At 49.3% G+C, this 15583-nt stretch overlaps 8 non-coding genes and 1 pseudogene across 8 annotated transcripts; all 9 read right to left on the bottom strand.

Annotated features, from left to right (window-relative positions):
- Positions 1-185: 185 nt before the first annotated feature.
- Positions 186-376, bottom strand: LOC141159553 (U2 spliceosomal RNA). The gene has a single exon (XR_012249557.1). It is a non-coding gene; the product is annotated as a U2 spliceosomal RNA (small nuclear RNA).
- A 1114-nt stretch (positions 377-1490) lies between these two features.
- LOC141160126 (U2 spliceosomal RNA) lies at positions 1491-1684 on the bottom strand. Its single transcript, XR_012250102.1, has one exon. It is a non-coding gene; the product is annotated as a U2 spliceosomal RNA (small nuclear RNA).
- Positions 1685-7227: 5543 nt separating this feature from the next.
- LOC141160305 (U2 spliceosomal RNA) lies at positions 7228-7325 on the bottom strand (annotated as a pseudogene).
- Positions 7326-8441: 1116 nt separating this feature from the next.
- On the bottom strand, positions 8442-8632 carry LOC141159551 (U2 spliceosomal RNA). Its single transcript, XR_012249555.1, has one exon. It is a non-coding gene; the product is annotated as a U2 spliceosomal RNA (small nuclear RNA).
- A 1115-nt stretch (positions 8633-9747) lies between these two features.
- Positions 9748-9938, bottom strand: LOC141158221 (U2 spliceosomal RNA). The gene has a single exon (XR_012248256.1). It is a non-coding gene; the product is annotated as a U2 spliceosomal RNA (small nuclear RNA).
- A 1116-nt stretch (positions 9939-11054) lies between these two features.
- Positions 11055-11245, bottom strand: LOC141158220 (U2 spliceosomal RNA). Its single transcript, XR_012248255.1, has one exon. It is a non-coding gene; the product is annotated as a U2 spliceosomal RNA (small nuclear RNA).
- A 1112-nt stretch (positions 11246-12357) lies between these two features.
- On the bottom strand, positions 12358-12548 carry LOC141158219 (U2 spliceosomal RNA). The gene has a single exon (XR_012248254.1). It is a non-coding gene; the product is annotated as a U2 spliceosomal RNA (small nuclear RNA).
- Positions 12549-13661: 1113 nt separating this feature from the next.
- LOC141158217 (U2 spliceosomal RNA) lies at positions 13662-13852 on the bottom strand. The gene has a single exon (XR_012248252.1). It is a non-coding gene; the product is annotated as a U2 spliceosomal RNA (small nuclear RNA).
- Positions 13853-14968: 1116 nt separating this feature from the next.
- On the bottom strand, positions 14969-15159 carry LOC141158216 (U2 spliceosomal RNA). The gene has a single exon (XR_012248251.1). It is a non-coding gene; the product is annotated as a U2 spliceosomal RNA (small nuclear RNA).
- Between the last annotated feature and the right edge of the window lie 424 nt (positions 15160-15583).

The raw sequence follows: 15583 nt of genomic DNA, 5'->3' as shown, positions 1-15583 counted from the left end.
ATGCACAGTTGCTGAAGTTGAACCAAAATGAGCTTGTCATCTGGCTTCTGCAACTTTTAACATGAAAAATCCAATGAGGAGAAGAAAAGCAAAGCCAAAGAGTCCATCCCAAAATCCGACAAACAAGCCAAATGAACAAAAAGCATTGAATTCAATTCTTTCTGATTTTAGAAACTGCATTAAAGAAGGGGTGCACCGGTCCTGGAGATACTGCAATACCAGGTCAATGCGAGGAGTGGACAGAGCAAGCTCTTTTTCCATCTCCCTGTTCTAAAAATCCATTTAATATATGGTCCCCAGATAGGGGACGTATCAGATATTAAACTGATAAGAACAGATACTACACTTGATCTTAGCCAAAAGGCCGAGAAGCGATAACCAGAATTGGTTTCCGACTACGGTGCCACCCAAGGATTCTGAAAAGTCCATTTGTGGAGATGGCCACCTGGACTCCCGTTAAGAAGACATGCTGTCAACCTCTAGATCCCTCACATGCCTGCACTTTTCGGCTTGCTGCTGCTGCAATCCACGCGTTTTAGATCTGCATAACTCCACCTCTTTTAGCACAGTACCCTCAACCCCCGGCTGTTCCCACCCGCCTCAACACCGTTGGAAGGGAGGAGAACCAATTAAGGCGGGGGGGGGTGGAACGAGCAGCTGTCTACCCTTAGCAGGAGGGTTGCTGATTAATTACCTCTCCTGCTGCTGCTGCTGCTGGCTGTCCAGCAGCAGACTGAAGGTGGCTGCTGCTGTGCGCAGGTATATAAAGGCTCAGAGCCTATTATGACACGCGCAGCCAGCGTTCCATTGCCACATTCCGTCTACTGCAGGCGGGATACCTGGATGGCTGAATGTCACTGAGAAGCTCACAGAGACCGCCATAAGCAACAGTTTAAAAGAATGCCACAGACTAATCAACCAAACTTTTTGGGTTGGTTTCTCTTTTATAGTCTGCAGGCATTAAATGAAAGAAGTCAGTGTTCCAGCAGAGGGAGACAACGTTTCAGAAAAGGCATTGTAGCAAACCAAAAAAGAAATTTTAAGCGCAGCAGAGTAACGAGCTCACATACCTGTTAGCTCAGGTGAGTTTAAAAGGCTGCTGTTGATAACAAGGGCATTTGCTAAATAGATGGTGTGTGTGCAACAATATACTGAAAGGTCAATTATATTGTGCAGCTTATCTCACCACCTGTAGTTATTTAGGTGAAAGCTCCAAAATGCTTGCCTAATATGTCTGTTTATCCAAAAGGAACTATAGAGGGAGAGCTAGATAGATAGCATTGCATTACATTACATGGCAATGCAATGCACAGTTGCTGAAGTTGAACCAAAATGAGCTTGTCATCTGGCTTCTGCAACTTTTAACATGAAAAATCCAATGAGGAGAAGAAAAGCAAAGCCAAAGAGTCCATCCCAAAATCCGACAAACAAGCCAAATGAACAAAAAGCATTGAATTCAATTCTTTCTGATTTTAGAAACTGCATTAAAGAAGGGGTGCACCGGTCCTGGAGATACTGCAATACCAGGTCAATGCGTGGAGTGGACAGAGCAAGCTCTTTTTCCATCTCCCTGTTCTAAAAATCCATTTAATATATGGTCCCCAGATAGGGGACGTATCAGATATTAAACTGATAAGAACAGATTTTTTTGATTGAATATATCTTTTATTAGCACAAAAAATAAGTTAACAGACAGTGTACTGTGCCGCAGCCCAGTACACACAGAATTCTACATCATATTTACATAGCATGAGGATACGACGCACTAACTAGACACATCACACCCCTATGCTACACAAAACACTCAATCTGAAAGAAAAAGCATGTCAATCAATACAGTACGACGAACCGTGATAAGGGATGGGGATTGGGAAAAAGGGGATGGGGAGGGGAAAATCACAGGCCCGAAGCTTTATTGAAAGACAAGACACATAAGGGGAGAGGGGGAGGAGGGGTTTAGTCCTGATCCTCGTCCTCCGGACCGTCCACGATGGAATAGTCTCTGAGCAGGCTGTGGATCAGCCTGCGGCAGTCCTGGATGGACATCCTCTCCCTCCTCAAGATGAGCCGGTTCCTGGCGACCCAAACGGCATCCTTGAAGCAGTTCATAAGGCGCCAAGCCTCCTGGATGGCTCTGACGGTATGAACCCCAGGGAAGAGTCCGTAAAGCACAGAATGGTGCGATAGGCTCGCCCTGGGGACAGAGTTCCTCAGGTCGTCCTCAAGGGCAGTCAACAGGCGCTGTGCAAATCCGCAGTCCCAAAAAGTGTGCAAAGATGTTTCCTCCACGAAGGGGCACCTTGGGCAGTACCGGGTCTTGCACAGGTTCCGGGCATGCATGAATGACCGGACGGGCAGTCCGCCCTGAATCGCCATCCACGACAAGTCCTTGTGCCCGTTGGTCAGCCTGTCAGACGACACATTTGTCCACACAGTCTCCAGCGTGTCCTGGTGAAGTCCTGTGATGTTCTCCACGTCATCCTTGGCTCTGATGAGCTTGTGGATAGTTTTGGGCTTCCACAAGTCGGGCTTGAGTCCCTCCAGTTGATGTTCCCCCACAAATCGAACGACGTCTCCGTAGAACCATGGCGTCGTCCAGTTGTAGGGGAAGGAGCTGTCCCACTTGTCCCAGCCGAGTCGCCTCCAAAGAGGAAGCAGGAAGAAGCGAGACATGGACCTGCCCGCGGAGCCATTCTTGACTTGCAAAGTCCGGCGGACACAATCACACACAAAAGAGGATCGCAGGAGGGTGGGGATATCTGGAACGCCCTTCCCACCCTTGCGAGGCTCCTTGTACATGACGGCCCGCCTGACTCTGTCCATCTTGGATCCCCAGACAAAGTGAAACACTGTCCTGGTAATGGCCCTGCACACAGTGACGTGTGGGGGCCAGGCCTGCGCCGTGTACTGCAAGACGGGCAGGACCTCATTACGCAGGACGAGTGCCTTACCCTCACAAGTGAGGTGTCTGAGGCTCCAGAGTCCGATCCGCTGCTTCACCTTGGCCAAGCGTTCTTGCCAGGACTTGAGGGCCGCTCCTTCCTTCCCGAACCAGACTCCCAGCACCTTGAGGAAATCCGGTTGAATGTTGAAGGGGAAGGGGGCGGAGGAGGCCGGCTGCCAATCCCCGAAGAGCATGGCTTCCGACTTCCTGCAGTTGACTTTGGCCCCTGAAGCCCGGCCGAACCTCTCACACGTCTGGACGAGGGCGTCGACTGAACCACGATCAGCGCAGAAGACGGTGACGTCGTCCATGTAGAGCGAGCACTTGACCTCGTGTCGTCCCGGACCCGGTGCGGTGATCCCTCTGATCTCTCCATTCTGCCGGATAGCCTCTGCGAAGAGTTCTATAACACAAACAAAAAGAAGAGGTGATAGAGGGCAGCCTTGTCTGACCCCAGAGAGGACAGGGAAGGGGTCAGTCTTCCAGCCGTTCACCAACACCGAGCTGTGGATATCAAAATACATCAGACGTACATACGAACAAAACATGTTACCCAAACCTAACCGGTGCAGAGCTCGGCCCATGAACTCGTGGGAAACCCGGTCGAAGGCCTTCTCCTGATCCAAGGAGACCAGGGCCGCGTGTGCGCGGCGGACCTTGATGTACTCGACCGTGTCCCGCACGAGAGCGAGGCTGTCTGCGATGCGACGTCCAGGGATGCCGCAGGTCTGGTCCGGGTGGATGATCCGTCCGATGACCGTCTTAAGTCGTGTCGCCATCGTCTTGGCCAGGATCTTGTAGTCCACGTTGAGCAGAGTGATGGGACGCCAATTCCTCAGGTCGCACCTCTCTCCCTTCCGCTTGTACAGGATCGTGACCATTCCTTCCCTCAAAGATGGAGGCATTCTACCCTCCACCACCATCTCCTCGTACAGGTCCAACAGGTCCGGACAGATGAGGTCTCCCAGCGCTACATAGAGTTCCGCTGGAAGACCATCACTGCCCGGGGTCCTGCCGGTCCTAAAGGATTTAGCGGCAGAGAGCAATTTGCCCACCAACCGAGGTTTGTCCAAGGCTGCCGTGCCTGCAGGATCAAGATGGTTAGTGATACCTGACAGGAACTTATCAGCAGCGTCGGGGTCGGTAGTCTTGTGGGAGTAGAGTTCGCTGTAGAAGTCGCTGACGACCCTCATCACGTCCTCCTTCCCACGTCGCATGTTTCCGCTCTCGTCTCGCAGCTCGTTCAGGGGCGTGTGACCGGCATGAAGTTTCCTGAAAAAGAATGAGTTACATTTCTCACCCTTCTCCAGATTCTCCACTTTGGAACGGAAGACGATTCGCTTGGACTCCTCCTCAAAGTGCCTTTTCAGGCTCTTCTTGGTCTCCTCCAGCTCCTCCCTCATGTCCCAGCCGCAGTGAAGAAGGTCCTGCAGCGACCGCAGCTCGCGCTGCAGCCCTCTGAAGTCCCTCCTCTTCTCACACGCCTGTTGTCGACCCTTGGCCTGAAAGAAACAGCGAAACTCAAGTTTAACATATTCCCACCAATCAGAGACTGTTTGGAAGCTACCCTTGTAGGACTGCCACATTGCGTAGGCTGCTCTCAGCTCCTCCACGACTTCATCCTGAGCCAGCAGAGCACAATTCAGCTTCCAGGAGCCGGGGCCGGACGGAAAACCGTCGCCGAGGACACCTTGTAAGTGAATGGCTCTGTGGTCGGAGAAGAAGCAGGGGACCATCGAGTGCCTACTCTGCCTGACTGCCGGAGAGGTGAACACAAAGTCAATCCTGGAGCGGAGTGAGCCATCGGGTCGGCTCCACGAATAGTTCGTGGAGCCTCTCCCCATGGAGCCCACCACGTCCTGAAGAGAGGCCTCGGTTACCATCTCGATGAGCAGCTTGGACGTGATGTCCAACTTGGCAGATGTGCCAGAACTACGACCATCCTCCTCGATGGGGCAGTTGAAATCCCCGGCCATCACTAAGGTCCTGGTGGTGGCAAGCTGAAGCCGCAGGGTCTGGAAAAGCTCCAAACGCTCATTCTTCAGTGGGGACGCATACACGTTGATGAACCTGACAGGTTCTCCCGCCCAGTTGCCATCTACAACAAGAGCCCTGCCGCAGATGAGCTCCTGGACGGACTCAAGCGTGAATGCGCCCCCCCTGATCAGAATTGCGACCCCCGCAGACTTGCAGTCACCCCCACCGGACCAGTAGGATGGACCGTGGGACCACTCCCTGGCCAGATGTTTGAAGGACCTAGAGGAGGGAAGGGAACATTCCTGCAACATATAAACATCACACAACTGGGAAGTAAGGAAGGCATAAATAGTCTGACGTCTGAACTTGTCCTTGATGCTCCTGACATTAATGGAAAATAAGTTAATATTAGCCATCATGTAGGGAAAAAAGAAAAAGTTAGCGCAGGCAATACACCTTAGTTACCACTCCGGTCGGGTGGTCCCTCGTCGGTGTTGACTGCTGGTGACGGGATCACCAGCAGGCCCTCTTCCTCCATCTGGTCAAGCAGCGCGGCCTCGATCTCGGCGACCACCAGTTCCTCCTCTTCTGGCTCGGCCACCAGGGTCTCAACCATGTGCTCCATCTCTTCTGGCTCAGGGAGGGTATCCTCCTTTTCGCCTACGAAATCCAGAATCTTCTTTTTGGAGGATTCAGTAGCAGGGCTGTCCTCCACCTTCCTCTTTCCCCGGGTTGGAATTGGGGAGACAAGAAGGGGAAAATCCTCCTCGGAATAGATAGCAGCAGGTGGAGGAAAGGTTAATTCCACCGCTACCATGGTCTGGGAGGGAGAGTGGCTGCCGGGGCAGGGGAAAGGACACCTGCTGAGGAGTAGGGGAAGGAGGAAGAGGAGGTGGAATCCTCAGCAGGGGTGGCCGGGGTGGGGGGGTATTGGACAGGGGTGGCAGGGGGAGGGATCGAGAGAGGGGTGACAGAACTCTTACCCTCCTTTGACTTTTTCTTCTGCTTCGGAGCTGCTGGGACCGTCGCTGGGGCTTTGGCCACCGACTCCTTGACCGCTTTGGCCTTGGTCGTCTCGGCCTTGGCCGCTGGGGCCTTGGTCGTCGCGTCCTTGACCTTCACAGGCCTGGTCGTCGGGGCCTTGTCCTCCGGAGCTGGGGTCGTCGCAACCACCGATGCCCAGGATCTCTCACGCTTGGGGCAATCCTTGTACAGATGAGCCGCCAGCCCACACAGGTTGCAGGACGTCTTCTTCGGGCAGTCCTTCGAGCTGTGTCCCGTCACTCGACAAATCCTGCAGGCATCCTCCTTGCAGTCCTTCATCTCGTGGCCGTTCTTGCCGCATCTCCTGCAGTTCCACGGCATGTCCGGGTAATAGATGAGGCCGTAGGAGTTGCCCAGGGAGAATGTCGGGGGCAGGTGCCGAAGTCCGTCTGAGTACGCCAGGTCCCTGTGAAGTCTAACGGTCACCGACCACTTACCTGTCCAGAAGCCGAGTCCATTCAGGATGTGAGAGGGTTCCTTCACAACCAAACAGAAGCGTCTCAGGAAGGTACAGATGTCTTGGCCTGGGGTGTGCGGGTTGCGCATGGAGACCGTGATCCTCCTTTCGTCCCTCTGGATAGGGCAGCTACCTGTAAAGGCAGAGAAAGAATTATCCGATCCTTTTGCGCTTACCATTTCCCAGAACCTCCTGCAGGTGTTCACAGTGGCGAAGGTGACGAAGAAGATCCCCGTCAAGAAGGTCTGGATGCTGAGGGTGTCCGACCTGGAGAAGCCTCGATCCAGCAGCATCTTCTGGCAGAACACGTCCGAGGACATGTCCGGCACCCTCCCATCCACTTCCTTCAGCTTCAGGGCCACCGTCTGCCGCATCCATGGCTCCAGGGCTGGAGCTTCATGGCGGGGCTTCTGGGGTCCCTTCTGCTGGCCAGTCGTGGAGGCAGAGTCCTTGGGGTCAGAATCAGCTCCTGGCTGGGCCCTCCTGGCTGTCCCCTGCTCCAGGCTCTTCTTTTCGGCCTTCCTCGCAGCGCTTGCCATGGCTTTCCTCCTGCAGTTACTTCTTGGAGCTGGATCTGGAACTCTTCCCGGAATGGGTGGAGCTATGCAGATTATTCTCCCGTCGTGTTCTGGACAAATTCCCCGAAAGGTCTTTGTCTCGATGATTTTCTTCCTCGAAGATTCCACAGGACAGCCCGATTCTTCTCCGAGTCTTCGTCTTCTTCTGGATTCTTTAGAGCTTCTTCCTCCCACCGATATCCGCCTTCCTTCTCCGATGTCAGCTGGGCTCCGAAGCTCTTCTCCTTCAGAGTTCGATCGCTCTCGTCAAGTGTAGATCGTAGCTCTTGTGTTCTTAAAAGAACAGATACTACACTTGATCTCAGCCAAAAGGCCGAGAAGCGATAACCAGAATTGGTTTCCGACTACGGTGCCACCCAAGGATTCTGAAAAGTCCATTTGTGGAAATGGCCACCTGGACTCCCGTTAAGAAGACATGCTGTCAACCTCTAGATCCCTCACATGCCTGCACTTTTCGGCTTGCTGCTGCTGCAATCCACGCGTTTTAGATCTGCATAACTCCACCTCTTTTAGCACAGTACCCTCAACCCCCGGCTGTTCCCACCCGCCTCAACACCGTTGGAAGGGAGGAGAACCAATTAAGGCGGGGGGGGGGGTGGAACGAGCAGCTGTCTACCCTTAGCAGGAGGGTTGCTGATTAATTACCTCTCCTGCTGCTGCTGCTGCTGGCTGTCCAGCAGCAGACTGAAGGTGGCTGCTGCTGTGCGCAGGTATATAAAGGCTCAGAGCCTATTATGACACGCGCAGCCAGCGTTCCATTGCCACATTCCGTCTACTGCAGGCGGGATACCTGGATGGCTGAATGTCACTGAGAAGCTCACAGAGACCGCCATAAGCAACAGTTTAAAAGAATGCCACAGACTAATCAACCAAACTTTTTGGGTTGGTTTCTCTTTTATAGTCTGCAGGCATTAAATGAAAGAAGTCAGTGTTCCAGCAGAGGGAGACAACGTTTCAGAAAAGGCATTGTAGCAAACCAAAAAAGAAATTTTAAGCGCAGCAGAGTAACCAGCGCACATACCTGTTAGCTCAGGTGAGTTTAAAAGGCTGCTGTTGATAACAAGGGCATTTGCTAAATAGATGGTGTGTGTGCAACAATATACTGAAAGGTCAATTATATTGTGCAGCTTATCTCACCACCTGTAGTTATTTAGGTGAAAGCTCCAAAATGCTTGCCTAATATGTCTGTTTATCCAAAAGGAAGTATAGAGGGAGAGCTAGATAGATAGCATTGCATTACATTACATGGCAATGCAATGCACAGTTGCTGAAGTTGAACCAAAATGAGCTTGTCATCTGGCTTCTGCAACTTTTAACATGAAAAATCCAATGAGGAGAAGAAAAGCAAAGCCAAAGAGTCCATCCCAAAATCCGACAAACAAGCCAAATGAACAAAAAGCATTGAATTCAATTCTTTCTGATTTTAGAAACTGCATTAAAGAAGGGGTGCACCGGTCCTGGAGATACTGCAATACCAGGTCAATGCGTGGAGCGGACAGAGCAAGCTCTTTTTCCATCTCCCTGTTCTAAAAATCCATTTAATATATGGTCCCCAGATAGGGGACGTATCAGATATTAAACTGATAAGAACAGATACTACACTTGATCTTAGCCAAAAGGCCGAGAAGCGATAACCAGAATTGGTTTCCGACTACGGTGCCACCCAAGGATTCTGAAAAGTCCATTTGTGGAGATGGCCACCTGGACTCCCGTTAAGAAGACATGCTGTCAACCTCTAGATCCCTCACATGCCTGCACTTTTCGGCTTGCTGCTGCTGCAATCCACGCGTTTTAGATCTGCATAACTCCACCTCTTTTAGCACAGTACCCTCAACCCCCGGCTGTTCCCTCCCGCCTCAACACCGTTGGAAGGGAGGAGAACCAATTAAGGCGGGGGGGGGGTGGAACGAGCAGCTGTCTACCCTTAGCAGGAGGGTTGCTGATTAATTACCTCTCCTGCTGCTGCTGCTGCTGGCTGTCCAGCAGCAGACTGAAGGTGGCTGCTGCTGTGCGCAGGTATATAAAGGCTCAGAGCCTATTATGACACGCGCAGCCAGCGTTCCATTGCCACATTCCGTCTACTGCAGGCGGGATACCTGGATGGCTGAATGTCACTGAGAAGCTCACAGAGACCGCCATAAGCAACAGTTTAAAAGAATGCCACAGACTAATCAACCAAACTTTTTGGGTTGGTTACTCTTTTATAGTCTGCAGGCATTAAATGAAAGAAGTCAGTGTTCCAGCAGAGGGAGACAACGTTTCAGAAAAGGCATTGTAGCAAACCAAAAAAGAAATTTTAAGCGCAGCAGAGTAACCAGCTCACATACCTGTTAGCTCAGGTGAGTTTAAAAGGCTGCTGTTGATAACAAGGGCATTTGCTAAATAGATGGTGTGTGTGCAACAATATACTGAAAGGTCAATTATATTGTGCAGCTTATCTCACCACCTGTAGTTATTTAGGTGAAAGCTCCAAAATGCTTGCCTAATATGTCTGTTTATCCAAAAGGAAGTATAGAGGGAGAGCTAGATAGATAGCATTGCATTACATTACATGGCAATGCAATGCACAGTTGCTGAAGTTGAACCAAAATGAGCTTGTCATCTGGCTTCTGCAACTTTTAACATGAAAAATCCAATGAGGAGAAGAAAAGCAAAGCCAAAGAGTCCATCCCAAAATCCGACAAACAAGCCAAATGAACAAAAAGCATTGAATTCAATTCTTTCTGATTTTAGAAACTGCATTAAAGAAGGGGTGCACCGGTCCTGGAGATACTGCAATACCAGGTCAATGCGTGGAGTGGACAGAGCAAGCTCTTTTTCCATCTCCCTGTTCTAAAAATCCATTTAATATATGGTCCCCAGATAGGGGACGTATCAGATATTAAACTGATAAGAACAGATACTACACTTGATCTTAGCCAAAAGGCCGAGAAGCGATAACCAGAATTGGTTTCCGACTACGGTGCCACCCAAGGATTCTGAAAAGTCCATTTGTGGAAATGGCCACCTGGACTCCCGTTAAGAAGACATGCTGTCAACCTCTAGATCCCTCACATGCCTGCACTTTTCGGCTTGCTGCTGCTGCAATCCACGCGTTTTAGATCTGCATAACTCCACCTCTTTTAGCACAGTACCCTCAACCCCCGGCTGTTCCCACCCGCCTCAACACCGTTGGAAGGGAGGAGAACCAATTAAGGCGGGGGGGGGGGTGGAACGAGCAGCTGTCTACCCTTAGCAGGAGGGTTGCTGATTAATTACCTCTCCTGCTGCTGCTGCTGCTGGCTGTCCAGCAGCAGACTGAAGGTGGCTGCTGCTGTGCGCAGGTATATAAAGGCTCAGAGCCTATTATGACACGCGCAGCCAGCGTTCCATTGCCACATTCCGTCTACTGCAGGCGGGATACCTGGATGGCTGAATGTCACTGAGAAGCTCACAGAGACCGCCATAATCAACAGTTTAAAAGAATGCCACAGACTAATCAACCAAACTTTTTGGGTTGGTTTCTCTTTTATAGTCTGCAGGCATTAAATGAAAGAAGTCAGTGTTCCAGCAGAGGGAGACAACGTTTCAGAAAAGGCATTGTAGCAAACCAAAAAAGAAATTTTAAGCGCAGCAGAGTAACCAGCTCACATACCTGTTAGCTCAGGTGAGTTTAAAAGGCTGCTGTTGATAACAAGGGCATTTGCTAAATAGATGGTGTGTGTGCAACAATATACTGAAAGGTCAATTATATTGTGCAGCTTATCTCACCACCTGTAGTTATTTAGGTGAAAGCTCCAAAATGCTTGCCTAATATGTCTGTTTATCCAAAAGGAAGTATAGAGGGAGAGCTAGATAGATAGCATTGCATTACATTACATGGCAATGCAATGCACAGTTGCTGAAGTTGAACCAAAATGAGCTTGTCATCTGGCTTCTGCAACTTTTAACATGAAAAATCCATTGAGGAGAAGAAAAGCAAAGCCAAAGAGTCCATCCCAAAATCCGACAAACAAGCCAAATGAACAAAAAGCATTGAATTCAATTCTTTCTGATTTTAGAAACTGCATTAAAGAAGGGGTGCACCGGTCCTGGAGATACTGCAATACCAGGTCAATGCGTGGAGTGGACAGAGCAAGCTCTTTTTCCATCTCCCTGTTCTAAAAATCCATTTAATATATGGTCCCCAGATAGGGGACGTATCAGATATTAAACTGATAAGAACAGATACTACACTTGATCTTAGCCAAAAGGCCGAGAAGCGATAACCAGAATTGGTTTCCGACTACGGTGCCACCCAAGGATTCTGAAAAGTCCATTTGTGGAGATGGCCACCTGGACTCCCGTTAAGAAGACATGCTGTCAACCTCTAGATCCCTCACATGCCTGCACTTTTCGGCTTGCTGCTGCTGCAATCCACGCGTTTTAGATCTGCATAACTCCACCTCTTTTAGCACAGTACCCTCAACCCCCGGCTGTTCCCACCCGCCTCAACACCGTTGGAAGGGAGGAGAACCAATTAAGGGGGGGGGGTGGAAGGAGCAGCTGTCTACCCTTAGCAGGAGGGTTGCTGATTAATTACCTCTCCTGCTGCTGCTGCTGCTGGCTGTCCAGCAGCAGACTGAAGGTGGCTGCTGCTGTGCGCAGGTATATAAAGGCTCAGAGCCTATTATGACACGCGCAGCCAGCGTTCCATTGCCACATTCCGTCTACTGCAGGCGGGATACCTGGATGGCTGAATGTCACTGAGAAGCTCACAGAGACCGCCATAAGCAACAGTTTAAAAGAATGCCACAGACTAATCAACCAAACTTTTTGGGTTGGTTTCTCTTTTATAGTCTGCAGGCATTAAATGAAAGAAGTCAGTGTTCCAGCAGAGGGAGACAACGTTTCAGAAAAGGCATTGTAGCAAACCAAAAAAGAAATTTTAAGCGCAGCAGAGTAACCAGCTCACATACCTGTTAGCTCAGGTGAGTTTAAAAGGCTGCTGTTGATAACAAGGGCATTTGCTAAATAGATGGTGTGTGTGCAACAATATACTGAAAGGTCAATTATATTGTGCAGCTTATCTCACCACCTGTAGTTATTTAGGTGAAAGCTCCAAAATGCTTGCCTAATATGTCTGTTTATCCAAAAGGAAGTATAGAGGGAGAGCTAGATAGATAGCATTGCATTACATTACATGGCAATGCAATGCACAGTTGCTGAAGTTGAACCAAAATGAGCTTGTCATCTGGCTTCTGCAACTTTTAACATGAAAAATCCAATGAGGAGAAGAAAAGCAAAGCCAAAGAGTCCATCCCAAAATCCGACAAACAAGCCAAATGAACAAAAAGCATTGAATTCAATTCTTTCTGATTTTAGAAACTGCATTAAAGAAGGGGTGCACCGGTCCTGGAGATACTGCAATACCAGGTCAATGCGTGGAGTGGACAGAGCAAGCTCTTTTTCCATCTCCCTGTTCTAAAAATCCATTTAATATATGGTCCCCAGATAGGGGACGTATCAGATATTAAACTGATAAGAACAGATACTACACTTGATCTTAGCCAAAAGGCCGAGAAGCGATAACCAGAATTGGTTTCCGACTACGGTGCCACCCAAGGATTCTGAAAAGTCCATTTGTGGAGATGGCCACCTGGACTCCCGTTAAGAAGACATGCTGTCAACCTCTAGATCCCTCACATGCCTGCACTTTTCGGCTTGCTGCTGCTGCAATCCACGCGTTTTAGATCTGCATAACTCCACCTCTTTTAGCACAGTACCCTCAACCCCCGGCTGTTCCCACCCGCCTCAACACCTTTGGAAGGGAGGAGAACCAATTAAGGGGGGGGGGGTGGAACGAGCAGCTGTCTACCCTTAGCAGGAGGGTTGCTGATTAATTACCTCTCCTGCTGCTGCTGCTGCTGGCTGTCCAGCAGCAGACTGAAGGTGGCTGCTGCTGTGCGCAGGTATATAAAGGCTCAGAGCCTATTATGACACGCGCAGCCAGCGTTCCATTGCCACATTCCGTCTACTGCAGGCGGGATACCTGGATGGCTGAATGTCACTGAGAAGCTCACAGAGACCGCCATAAGCAACAGTTTAAAAGAATGCCACAGACTAATCAACCAAACTTTTTGGGTTGGTTTCTCTTTTATAGTCTGCAGGCATTAAATGAAAGAAGTCAGTGTTCCAGCAGAGGGAGACAACGTTTCAGAAAAGGCATTGTAGCAAACCAAAAAAGAAATTTTAAGCGCAGCAGAGTAACCAGCTCACATACCTGTTAGCTCAGGTGAGTTTAAAAGGCTGCTGTTGATAACAAGGGCATTTGCTAAATAGATGGTGTGTGTGCAACAATATACTGAAAGGTCAATTATATTGTGCAGCTTATCTCACCACCTGTAGTTATTTAGGTGAAAGCTCCAAAATGCTTGCCTAATATGTCTGTTTATCCAAAAGGAAGTATAGAGGGAGAGCTAGATAGATAGCATTGCATTACATTACATGGCAATGCAATGCACAGTTGCTGAAGTTGAACCAAAATGAGCTTGTCATCTGGCTTCTGCAACTTTTAACATGAAAAATCCAATGAGGAGAAGAAAAGCAAAGCCAAAGAGTCCATCCCAAAATCCGACAAACAAGCCAAATGAACAAAAAGCATTGAATTCAATTCTTTCTGATTTTAGAAACTGCATTAAAGAAGGGGTGCACCGGTCCTGGAGATACTGCAATACCAGGTCAATGCGTGGAGTGGACAGAGCAAGCTCTTTTTCCATCTCCCTGTTCTAAAAATCCATTTAATATATGGTCCCCAGATAGGGGACGTATCAGATATTAAACTGATAAGAACAGATACTACACTTGATCTTAGCCAAAAGGCCGAGAAGCGATAACCAGAATTGGTTTCCGACTACGGTGCCACCCAAGGATTCTGAAAAGTCCATTTGTGGAAATGGCCACCTGGACTCCCGTTAAGAAGACATGCTGTCAACCTCTAGATCCCTCACATGCCTGCACTTTTCGGCTTGCTGCTGCTGCAATCCACGCGTTTTAGATCTGCATAACTCCACCTCTTTTAGCACAGTACCCTCAACCCCCGGCTGTTCCCACCCGCCTCAACACCGTTGGAAGGGAGGAGAACCAATTAAGGCGGGGGGGGGGGTGGAACGAGCAGCTGTCTACCCTTAGCAGGAGGGTTGCTGATTAATTACCTCTCCTGCTGCTGCTGCTGCTGGCTGTCCAGCAGCAGACTGAAGGTGGCTGCTGCTGTGCGCAGGTATATAAAGGCTCAGAGCCTATTATGACACGCGCAGCCAGCGTTCCATTGCCACATTCCGTCTACTGCAGGCGGGATACCTGGATGGCTGAATGTCACTGAGAAGCTCACAGAGACCGCCATAAGCAACAGTTTAAAAGAATGCCACAGACTAATCAACCAAACTTTTTGGGTTGGTTTCTCTTTTATAGTCTGCAGGCATTAAATGAAAGAAGTCAGTGTTCCAGCAGAGGGAGACAACGTTTCAGAAAAGGCATTGTAGCAAACCAAAAAAGAAATTTTAAGCGCAGCAGAGTAACCAGCTCACATACCTGTTAGCTCAGGTGAGTTTAAAAGGCTGCTGTTGATAACAAGGGCATTTGCTAAATAGATGGTGTGTGTGCAACAATATACTGAAAGGTCAATTATATTGTGCAGCTTATCTCACCACCTGTAGTTATTTAGGTGAAAGCTCCAAAATGCTTGCCTAATATGTCTGTTTATCCAAAAGGAAGTATAGAGGGAGAGCTAGATAGATAGCATTGCATTACATTACATGGCAATGCAATGCACAGTTGCTGAAGTTGAACCAAAATGAGCTTGTCATCTGGCTTCTGCAACTTTTAACATGAAAAATCCAATGAGGAGAAGAAAAGCAAAGCCAAAGAGTCCATCCCAAAATCCGACAAACAAGCCAAATGAACAAAAAGCATTGAATTCAATTCTTTCTGATTTTAGAAACTGCATTAAAGAAGGGGTGCACCGGTCCTGGAGATACTGCAATACCAGGTCAATGCGTGGAGTGGACAGAGCAAGCTCTTTTTCCATCTCCCTGTTCTAAAAATCCATTTAATATATGGTCCCCAGATAGGGGACGTATCAGATATTAAACTGATAAGAACAGATACTACACTTGATCTTAGCCAAAAGGCCGAGAAGCGATAACCAGAATTGGTTTCCGACTACGGTGCCACCCAAGGATTCTGAAAAGTCCATTTGTGGAAATGGCCACCTGGACTCCCGTTAAGAAGACATGCTGTCAACCTCTAGATCCCTCACATGCCTGCACTTTTCGGCTTGCTGCTGCTGCAATCCACGCGTTTTAGATCTGCATAACTCCACCTCTTTTAGCACAGTACCCTCAACCCCCGGCTGTTCCCACCCGCCTCAACACCGTTGGAAGGGAGGAGAACCAATTAAGGGGGGGGGGTGGAAGGAGCAGCTGTCTACCCTTAGCAGGAGGGTTGCTGATTAATTACCTCTCCTGCTGCTGCTGCTGCTGGCTGTCCAGCAGCAGACTGAAGGTGGCTGCTGCTGTGCGCAGGTATATAAAGGCTCAGAGCCTATTATGACACGCGCAGCCAGCG

This window comes from Phyllobates terribilis, unplaced genomic scaffold (genome assembly GCF_046119375.1).
Source record: "Phyllobates terribilis strain yellow unplaced genomic scaffold, ASM4611937v1 Scaffold_8__6_contigs__length_399053987, whole genome shotgun sequence".
Classification (NCBI taxonomy): Eukaryota; Metazoa; Chordata; class Amphibia; order Anura; family Dendrobatidae; genus Phyllobates; species Phyllobates terribilis.
Note: the sequence above shows the minus strand (reverse complement) of the source record. Positions and strands in the feature narration are given on the sequence as shown.